The sequence below is a fragment of the Dendroctonus ponderosae genome, unplaced genomic scaffold (assembly GCF_020466585.1).
Source record: "Dendroctonus ponderosae isolate FM_Combo_2020 unplaced genomic scaffold, Dpon_F_20191213v2 Dpon_F_20191213_187, whole genome shotgun sequence".
In the NCBI taxonomy this organism is placed as follows: Eukaryota; Metazoa; Arthropoda; class Insecta; order Coleoptera; family Curculionidae; genus Dendroctonus; species Dendroctonus ponderosae.
This window is the reverse complement of record NW_026018029.1, coordinates 21,117-31,569: the sequence shown is the minus strand read 5'-3', so window position 1 is coordinate 31,569 and position 10,453 is coordinate 21,117.

The window sequence follows — 10,453 nt, the reverse complement described above, 5'->3', positions numbered from 1 at the left end:
TTAGCCCAAAACGTTCAAATTTGACGTTATTCGGAACACATTCTGCAGAGTAGAACAGTAAATTTTAAATCATCAATTATTTAACTAAGTCACTTATTAAAAACAGTGTGACTTATTTGTTTGATATTGAATCATTATTGACTTTGGACGCCTTATCAGCAACGCAAGTGATATGTGCTAATAGTTTCCAAACTATATTCGCACATTTCTCTCTACTACTGTAATATATATTCGTTCGAAAATGGCAAAAACTGTAATATTCCGTCGGGGCTTCTGAATAACCGACCAGAGGCCATTTATCAAGTTTTTGCAGAAGGAGGCACATTTTGCGAGACTTTTATACAGTGGTCATCTCATAAGATTACATTTCTTCGTTTAAAGTAGAATGTGCAGAGTTATCGTCTATCCAATCTTAAACACTCTACTGGTAGCTAGATAGTAATAAATAGCGAACATTTGCATTTGTATTTAAACTCATAAATTTATTTATTTAGGCACGTTTTAATAAATCTGCAAAAACTAACAAAATGCCGTTTTTATAGTAAACATTGTATTGTACCAACGTGCACAACAAAATTTTGCAAAACGTCAATGATTTATAAAGTAAAAATAATTCAAAAAAATTTTAGGTAACCTTTTTTCCAAAACTGCTTTGTTTACAAAATATTTATTAATTTTTCAATTTTAATTTTTAGCAACAATTTTAACAAGACGAATGAAGCACTATTGTTTGTGGAAACATGTTATTAAATTGTTAATGTAAAACCTATAAACAACAATTAAAAAACATGCTTAAATTAGACATCAACCGTTTTCACACGGCCACTGTTTCATATAATATTTATTGAGTATTAATCGCATTTCGTTCAAAAATTTACTGATGACCCAAAAAAGTTGGTTTAAAACTGGATTTATTACTTTGTCAGGGAGATGTTCTTAATTTAATTGATTATTTATTAGATTCGATTATTTTTATATTTAATGTAAAAAAAATTGGAAAACATATTTTAGAAAACGTATTAAAGCATCCCAAAATTCCACTGAATAAATTAATTCAAGAAAAATGATAAGTTTGGCTCCAAAATTACAGCGTTGCGAACTGTCCACAACAAAAACGTTCGTCTTGAATGGTAAAACGAATACAAGAAACAAACTAAAAGGGACACTGTCGCATTGATTTTCGCTTTTTAGTTTGAAAAATTTCCCTTGCTTAAGCCTAATTGGAAAAAAATCACAAAAGTAATGCTCGTTTCTGAGTAATTTCAGGTAAATTTCGATTACCTATTTCGCATTTTAAAACAAATTCGGCATAAAATAGGGTTGTGATGGCTAATTTTCTTTAACAAAAATTACTTGTGTATTACAAAAAATGTGGTTTGTTTAAAAAAGTTTGCATCGATTTGGTTTTCAGCGGAAATCGTCGTAAGAAGCAAAATATGATAAAATCAGAATTGTTAATCTTCTTAACTGTTTTTTCGATAATTAAATTGTACAATAAAATACTATACAAAAAATAATAAATTAAAAGAATTGTACAAGGGACTTAGTACAGTATGTTTTGTGTGTTTACATTTTTCTGCAGCAGTTACGATGTTTCCAAGTGTTGATCCCAAAATAAATTTTCTGGGCTTTTATCGTGCAGGATTTTTTAAATTGAAGCATTAACGGGTACAACATTTTCAATTTTTTTGCCGAATTCAAACAGCAAATGCGTTTCAAAGGCGCACTGCTTTAAGAAACCTTATCTAGTATTTGTCATATTAAAAAATATTAAACTATACCAAGTTCTTTAAAAGTTATTTAATGAAATTCTATCTGGGACGTCTTTCAAGGTGTTATGTTAGAGGAAGGCTGTATAGAAATATTTTTCATGAGCATTTGTCATGTTTTTTTAACATCCTGTATATGTATCCAAAGGTAAGCCTAGTTTTTTCGGGACACCTTGTATTAGAGGTGTGCTAAACGTACGTATAATTATTCTAGAACAGGTTACAACGTTCCAGTTTCAGTTTGGTATAAAGTTCCAAAACTAACATGTCACTTTTTAAAATTTTCATAGAATAACATTGTTCAGTCATTCAAATAACATAGTTTATTCAAATAGGAAAAAGCTAAACTGAGGATGGTTTGATTGATTAAAATTGTAAAATTTTAGCAAGAGATTTGATATGAGATTTTCAGTCTCTATCACCCTATTAATCAAAATAATTTAAAAAATATAAACTATAATATTTAATGCACTTCATGTTTTTTTGAAAAGAAAAAAATTAGAGTATCAAAGTGATTTTTTATTTTTGTCTACTTTCTTTTTAGATAATACGGCTAAAATTCCCTTTCTTCATAAAAACTGCCCGAAATATAGCACCTAATAACTTATCGTAGCTAATATTCTGAGGCATAATATTCGTGTTTTTATCAAACCCTGTTCTTCGCCTCAAGTGACATTATGCACCTCCGTTTTTTCATAGATCATTTAACATGGCATATGAAATAAAAATGAAATATAACCCAAGAATAACTGGGACACGTGCCCTTAAAAAACGATGCTGGTTGTTTTTCATGTAATCTTTCAAGGTAATAAAGAAGAGATTGGTTCAGTTAAAGTGTATCCATCCGATTAAATAGCGACTACAAGAGTAAAATTGAGTATGGAACCGTTTCCTAATTATATAGGGTGGTATATTTATTTATTACTTTTTTGATATGGAATTTATGAGTGACCCACACGAATATTAACCTTTCATTTTTACGTTATTATTATTTACCATATTTATGTAGGCACTCAATTGGTGACGGAAAAAGGGCAAACCATATTATTCGGTAATGCTCATGAATTTAACATAAGAATTTTATTTTTAGACGCACAAAATGAATAAATCTTTGTCGGGCATGATAAGGGGCAAAGAGCAATATATTTGTCGCCCTTTCGTGGAATTACTGTCGATTTAGTATGAGTATATTAAGTAAATTTACCAACAGTTTTTCAACTAAATGCTCGGCCAATTTTGCATGCCGATTTATATATTTCTTCCCATCGACCTAAGTTTTAAACCTGTACAAAACGTATCAAGTTGATGGGATACTAAAAGCACAAAAGGACAAAATTCTAGTTCTCGATTTTGATAAGAAAAGATAAAATAATCGAAGGCAAAAGAAAATAATTAAAAATATCAATTGAGTCCCCATTGAAAATGGGCCGGCTATATTTAAAAATTAAACCACTATTTTCACAGTTAATGGAAAGCGTAAGTTTGATCTTGCAACGGGCAATGTAAACAATTAAAAAAACTCGGTGTCAAAAATTTGTCTTTCAAGCGTTCTACCACTTTTAAGGAGCATTTACTGATGCATCAACATAAAATAATCTCTAAAACTTGCTGTGTTCGTTGGTCGGTTTAGTGTCCATTCACACTGGGATAAAATAATTATGTTTACCTGTCTAATTTAAATTTATTGGTTGCTAATCGCATATCACCAGCGCATAATTCTTAGGCGTACGATTCACTTTCTATGTATAAGTTTTTTCCTATTAAGGCATCGAAAGTAAAATTTGACTGAAATTCTGGGAACCAATTTAGAAAGCTCAGCAAAATTACTCTTCAGACGAGAGCAACTTTTTTATTTCTGAACTTGGCCTATTTATAATCTGACCCAGTTCCCATTAGGCATTTTTTATATACAAATCCCAAAAGCTGCTTTATTTTCTTCACTGAGCCCGAACGTTATTATGCACCTCAAGCTTTAGTGCTACGGTCCATAATTTATAAATTCCTTCAGACATAATGAGCATTCAAGATGCCGGATTGAAAAAGAAATATTATAGAGGAGGTTTATTCCTGTAGCAGCTTGTCCGACAACTTAATTCGCAACATTAATTTAGCTCTGTAATTTTAATGCATGGCGAAAACCTGCATTTATTAGTGTTTATATATGAATACCGCCACTGCTATATGCTATATATATAGAAAGCAGTTCAAATGGAAATTCAATTTACTAAGTAAATAAGGGTAATTTATATAGTATCTGATTAATTTAAATAAAAATATCATAAAAATAAATAATTATTTTATTTAAAACCCGCCTCGAAAATGTTTCGAAATCGAGAATAATAAGAATTTATTTGTATATTAACTTTCAACTTACCTTTACTGTAAAATAATAATAACACACTCATACTTGTAATGCTATTTGTGCGACACCATATTTGCCAATTTCATAGCTAGTCAAAGACGCTGCAAGATATGAAATAAAATATCATTTACACCCTCTACGTGTTCGGTGCGGAAATAAAATTAGGGTCAACTATCGAATTATTGGTCGCCATTGTCTCTTTCAGGGAATCCTAAACTAATCCCATTTTCCTCGTTTTCTTCTTTCTTTTACTATTTCAGTCGGGGAGGTTTAATTGGAGGATTAGGTTCTGGGGCTGCTTGTCGATTCAGTTAGAACGTTTGTATTTCTTTGAAGCTTAATTTACTTGCTAATTTAATTCGCTCCTGCTTTATACTGATACTTACTTTCTTCTTGGTTTTTTAATGATTTATTAATTGGGTTGATGAATTTGCATTTAAGAAGTTTGTTAATTATCAGCTGAACCAGCAAAAATTGTAGGTATAATTCAAAAATTTCAATACTTAAGGCCAGTTAATATTAACTTAACAATTTTTTTTAAGTGGAATTAGTTAATTTATTGTGAGGCGTAGCAAGCAAATTAGTTTTAAAAAATATGCTGATCTTTCGCAGCATATTGCAGAAAAGCATATGAAGATGTTTTCTTAGACTGTTTGCGACGTAGATTCAACATGTTTTTTATGTTTATTATTTATGTTAATGTTTATTTTCATCAGAAATGCTAAGTAGCTATATATATTTATGTAATGCGATGCCTTCTTCTTATAAATGTTCATAAAAAAATTCAAACAAGATCTAAGTAATTCTGTAAATTAAAAGCCAATAATTTTATGTTGATGCTAATGTTTGTTTATTTATCATGCACATCTTTGAGCAATCTTTTTCCGAATAATGCGTCTTTAAAGATGCAGCATTGATTACAGTTTCGGCTACGTTGAGAAGTATAGCAATTAATCACAATTGTACAGTTGCCTCTCAAAAACTTTTCTACCGGTTAGATTTATAGTTTCAATAAAGTTTCAGCTTTGAAACCTTTTATATGATTTAAAACTTTGATGATGAAAATATAAATCACACTTCAGCTAGAAACATACCAGACAACAGTTTTCTGTACTTGATCGGAACTTTTTTATGAGTTAAAACTTAATTAAAATAAGCCATATTTTCGTTTTATAGTAAGTATTGTAAGACAGGAAATATTATCTGAGGGGAGAATGTTATCTTGATGCAAATCAATTTTGACTAGAGCTACTCGGACGAACTGCTAAATGAATCGGTAATCTTTAACGTAATATTTAAAGATTTTCTATTGTTTGAAATTGAAACTGTTTAAAACTCTCGAAAAAATGCTTGCATCAAAAAATATAATGCTCTTTTACTAGAATTAGGAATTATATTTGATTTTATATCACAAATATTTCCAGATTGATGATGATCTATTTACTTGAAGTCATTATTTGAAATATTTTCCATTTGTACTCATAATGAGGTTCTGATCTTTTTATTCGCGAATGTTGCCTTTTATTGGCGGTTTGGGTTTTATTCATTTTTTCTGCTCGAATCTTTTTCACAAAGCATTAAAAAAGTAATGTTTTTTCTCCAAGTCAATGCAATGGAACCAACAGTTAATTTATTATCGAAGTCTTAGTAAAATAGCTAACAAATATCAGAATCTGTATTACTTGCTTGCTAGCAAGACTTCAGGTGTATATTGAGTAGCTTTTTCTATTCCCGCTCGAGTAAATAAGCTTTTTGTTCAATATTCGAATTTTTATTTAATGTGTGCCATGAAAGCGTTAGTTAATTGTGCTCTTTTGAAGTTGTGTGCATGCAACTATAAAACGGTTAAAGTATAACACACAGCTTTTCAGTTTTCTAATTGCAATTTGTTGCCTGGTCTTTCAAAGCTCTCGCATCAAAGTTAAAGCGTATTTTCTACGGATACGTTCATCTACACTGTAGTGCACGAAAATTACTCTTCAATTGTTCTGCTTTTATTTTTGATTATTTTGCAATAGATATTTTTTCAGAATTAATGAAACACAGTGAAAAACTAAAAAAATTAGAGATATTTTCAGTTTATAAATAAATAACTTATTTGTTTCCGAAAAATTTTGGAAATTACGTCTTAATAATACATAGCTGTTTGTTTATTATTTAGGGTTCTCTAAAAAAAGGGTGGGTATGTTTCTAAAAATTATAAAGTCCCGTTCTACCAAAGGGCCTCGCTGAAATCGGTTTCTATTTAATAGCTTTTAAAGTCTCTAAAAGCTTATGTTTCTAACACCCTCTATCATAGAGCAAAAAAACATTTTTAAATAGCTTCCAGCTGAAGCTGCAGAAAATTTATTTTGCTTTATCTTTGATAAAATGAACTGTTTTCCGGAAACGCCTGTCATTTCAACGAATTTTTAATTCAATTAAATCTTTTCTAATGAATGCTGCATGAACTTTTTGTAGTCTGATACATTATCGCCTAGGTCGAATTGCGGTTTGTTGCACTCGCCATAAAATCCCAACATTTTTTGCTATTTGAATGGAATGAAACATAATAATTCGGAATATTTCATGCCTCGTTTCAACAGGAGAGGAATAAGCAAATATTTTCAAATGTCCCAGGAGATAAAAATGCACCAAGGAAAAAAAGTCGGAAGAATAAGAGGACCAAGTCATTTTCAATTGAAGAAATAATTATTTTTAAAGAAAGTTTTTATTTTGTTGTTTTTATCACACAGATTTTACAGTGTGTTAAAACCGAAAACACTAACATGGGGCCTTGCAAACTCAAACAGCAAGCTAAATATCGATATCAAATTATACAAAGTACTTTTGCATTATTTATTTAAAACTTGTTTTAAGCGGCATTTGTAGAAATTATTTTTTATAGGAACTTACCGTGTTGTTTTGATATGCCAACATTTACCGGGACGCTCTGTATAGGTGCAAAATTTTAAAAACAGTTTGGTTCACAAAATCTCTAAAACGCATTAGAACTGACGCCAATCAGTCTACATCTACATTGACCCCAAACCAGTTGTATAAAACGATATTTTATAGCAACAATCAATATTTGTGCGTGTCGGTTATTTTGCGAAAGCCTCCACAGATTAAGCGTGAAGTTAAGAGAACATAAATTTTAGTTTAATTTCAGAGAAAGGTCAAATATGTGTTAATATTCTGTTAATTATCCAAATTATATTATTATAGCACGAATTACTTACATGGCAATCAGATTAGGATTCAAGGAAAAGCTTAGAGCCCGCACGCTACCGCCCAAAAGCTCGATTAAATTCTTCACGAGAGTCAAATAAAAACTGGTTTATCGAAGGGAACAAATAAAGCAATGGCTTTGGATTAAAATAACTTTCCTTTTGAGGAACAAAATTGGACCTGAAAAGCACGAAAAGTATGTAGGGTGAAATTTATTTCACATATATCAGTATGGAATTGTCATTTTTATAGCGTTATTTAAACCTTTTTAAATTTAATTTAAGAATTTCAGTAGCAACTTGATGATTATTTCAAAATATCAAATTGCTGTAGTTGACTGTGGTAAAACCGAACTTACTTGATCAGTTTAACTATTGGCGTTCCAACAGTCCGAAGTTTAAATAAAACATCTACTTATACTTTCACAAAAATATTTATTAGAAGCTAGATAATTTCACTATTGTATACAGCAACTGTAACTATTAAGATCTATTTACACTAAATCTAGGTGTTTAAACTTCTTCCTACCTGACTAGAATATGACTTACTTTGGTCCAGGAGTTGGCATATTTACAGAGACAAAACACTTCAAGGGACTAGCAGCTATTATGCAGATTACAAATTTCAAAAATCGCTTTATTTCAGTGACATACTGTTGTATTAGTGTATACATTATTTTACATTCTACTCAGTCCAGATAATTACAAATTAACAAGGTTTTTATTTGACTCTAAGCTAAACAAGTTTCTTAACTCAATAACAGCCTCTTAATTATTTAGGATTAGGAGCGTAGTTTATGCAGTAAACTCGCTTTAAAGATCTGAGGGGAATTGGCGACCAAACTAAATTTTAGAAAGTAAGTTTTTATCCTGAATTGCCGAAAAATGTTGCGTAATATTCAGTGGATGGAGCTTTTAAGTGGATAAAAAAAAGATTTAGCTGTTTGTGCTTGTTCTATTCGAATATCCTGGACACATTTAATTGGGTTACTTTACACCTATTCATAAATTTAAAGATTTTTGAAATACATGTTTATCTTACCTTTTGATGGACAAAAAACGTTTAAATTTGCTATTTTTTAAACATGTGAATTATAATAGTTCGCCTGATAAAATTTTGAGTGAATTTGAACTAAATTTGTATTGTTGAATGGATGGAGGCCTAATTTGATTAAAGGGAACAGCAGTAAAATCCCACAAATTTTCTTAATACTCAAGATTTCCAGCAATATTGGTATAATAACTTTAATTATTCAGTTACATCGTATTTAAGCTTTCGATGGGAGTGGAATTCTATGTGTTGCTTCATCCAACTTCCTGCCAAAGCTGCTTAAAATTCGCAACACTTTGCTAAGCAAATGTTTCAACATCCATGAGTAAAGCAATTTTATACTTACTGCCGTGAAGATTATGTTTGCTAAAAAAATGCAGTAGCTATTTTTAGAATAGTCAATTGATTTTGTTGCTATTTGCAAATCCCTGTGTCGTTTCTTGTGTCTAAATAAATAACGAGCAGCTTAATTGTTAAATGTTGAACTGAGAGGGAATGGCATTAATTGGTTTTAGAAGCGTGCTTTAATTAAAATTGAAGCCGCGTGCTATTTTCTGGAAACAGTAGAAAAAATCATTAGTTTTAACCAATCGTAATTAGGAACGTGACAAGATAACCATAATTGCCATGCGGCTTTTAAGGTCAGTATTAGCCATAAGCACAAGGCTCACATTTCCTTAAGATAAGTGGAACACCTTATATTTGACCAGAAAGTTTGAAACTATACCCGCTATGACTTCATAGGCTGTGATAAAACTTAACAGCTTTGTATGAAATTTCCTAAAACCCTACCTAAATATTCACTGCATTATATTCTATATTTTATCTATGACTAAAAGGGTATTTGCTTTTACCCCTTTCATTTCATATTTACAGTAATTGAGCTCTCTGTGCATGTTTTTACAGTGTACATACATACAATAGTCAGTCCTAAACACTAGTCTACAACATGAGCAAACTAAAAAAATACTGATACGAAACGGAGTGCGGCGAACGCATTAAAATCGTAAATCTGATCATGAAAAGGCCTTAAAAAATACGTATAGATTACAAAATATATTTAGCATTAGCGGATAAGTTGACTTTCGCAATGGCAATTTTAATTAAACGTGTATCATGTCGGGGAAGATTGTGGAAACTAATTCGTTGATCTCTCCAAAATATGTCCTTTTGTGCGAAAATTTAAATACATTCGTTTTCTATTAAACAAAATTTAACTTAATGATACTAACCGCTAAGTATAATTCAGTTTCATCAGACTTGAGAAATATAACTGCAGAGGGGCAAGCAAATTGAGACCCACATCACGTTCGTAGCTTCTCATCTTCTGAACGACAAACAGAATGACACTGCGGCCTGTAGTAATTTAATAAGAAGAAAATACACTTATTATTTCTGTGAAGATTCTAGAAACAACAGGGACAGACGGTCAGGAAGGTTTCCGTAAGAATGTCTGTTAATAAATCTCGAAACAAATTAAATTATTTACAAAACGTCGCTGTAGAAAGTCCTCCAGATGCTTTTGCAATTAGAATTAACTAAAAAAATCATTATTTTTATTATGGAATTCCAAATAGCTGTCCTGAAGTTTTTAATTAAGTGTGACCAGTATGCTCTTTGCTGTGCATTATTCAGTTAAAAATTCAGTCAAAAATTGAACGAATTTTGACAAAATCTTGTAAGATGCTTAAAATATATTTTTTTAAATCTATGGTTTTTTTCGTTAATTCAAAGTTTCCCATTGGAATATTTTTAAAACCCAGTTAAACATTAGCTTAAATAAATTACGAACTTACCCTGCATTTGGAAAATTAACGTTTCGAGAACTTTAAAATTCTAAATTTTTTAAATAAAATTTAAAAAAGGGTTAAAATAAAATTTCAAGTTGATATCTAAGTAACTTCGCACCAAGTTTTGAAATGTGTAACAATATGGAAACTCCATCATCTGCGCTCTTTTGTGTGTGATCGTAAAAAAATTACGCAACTTAAATCCAAAGCGGGGAAACACGTCGTCGTGATTTTGTGTTCAGTTTTAAAGTGAGAAAACTGTGAACTTGATC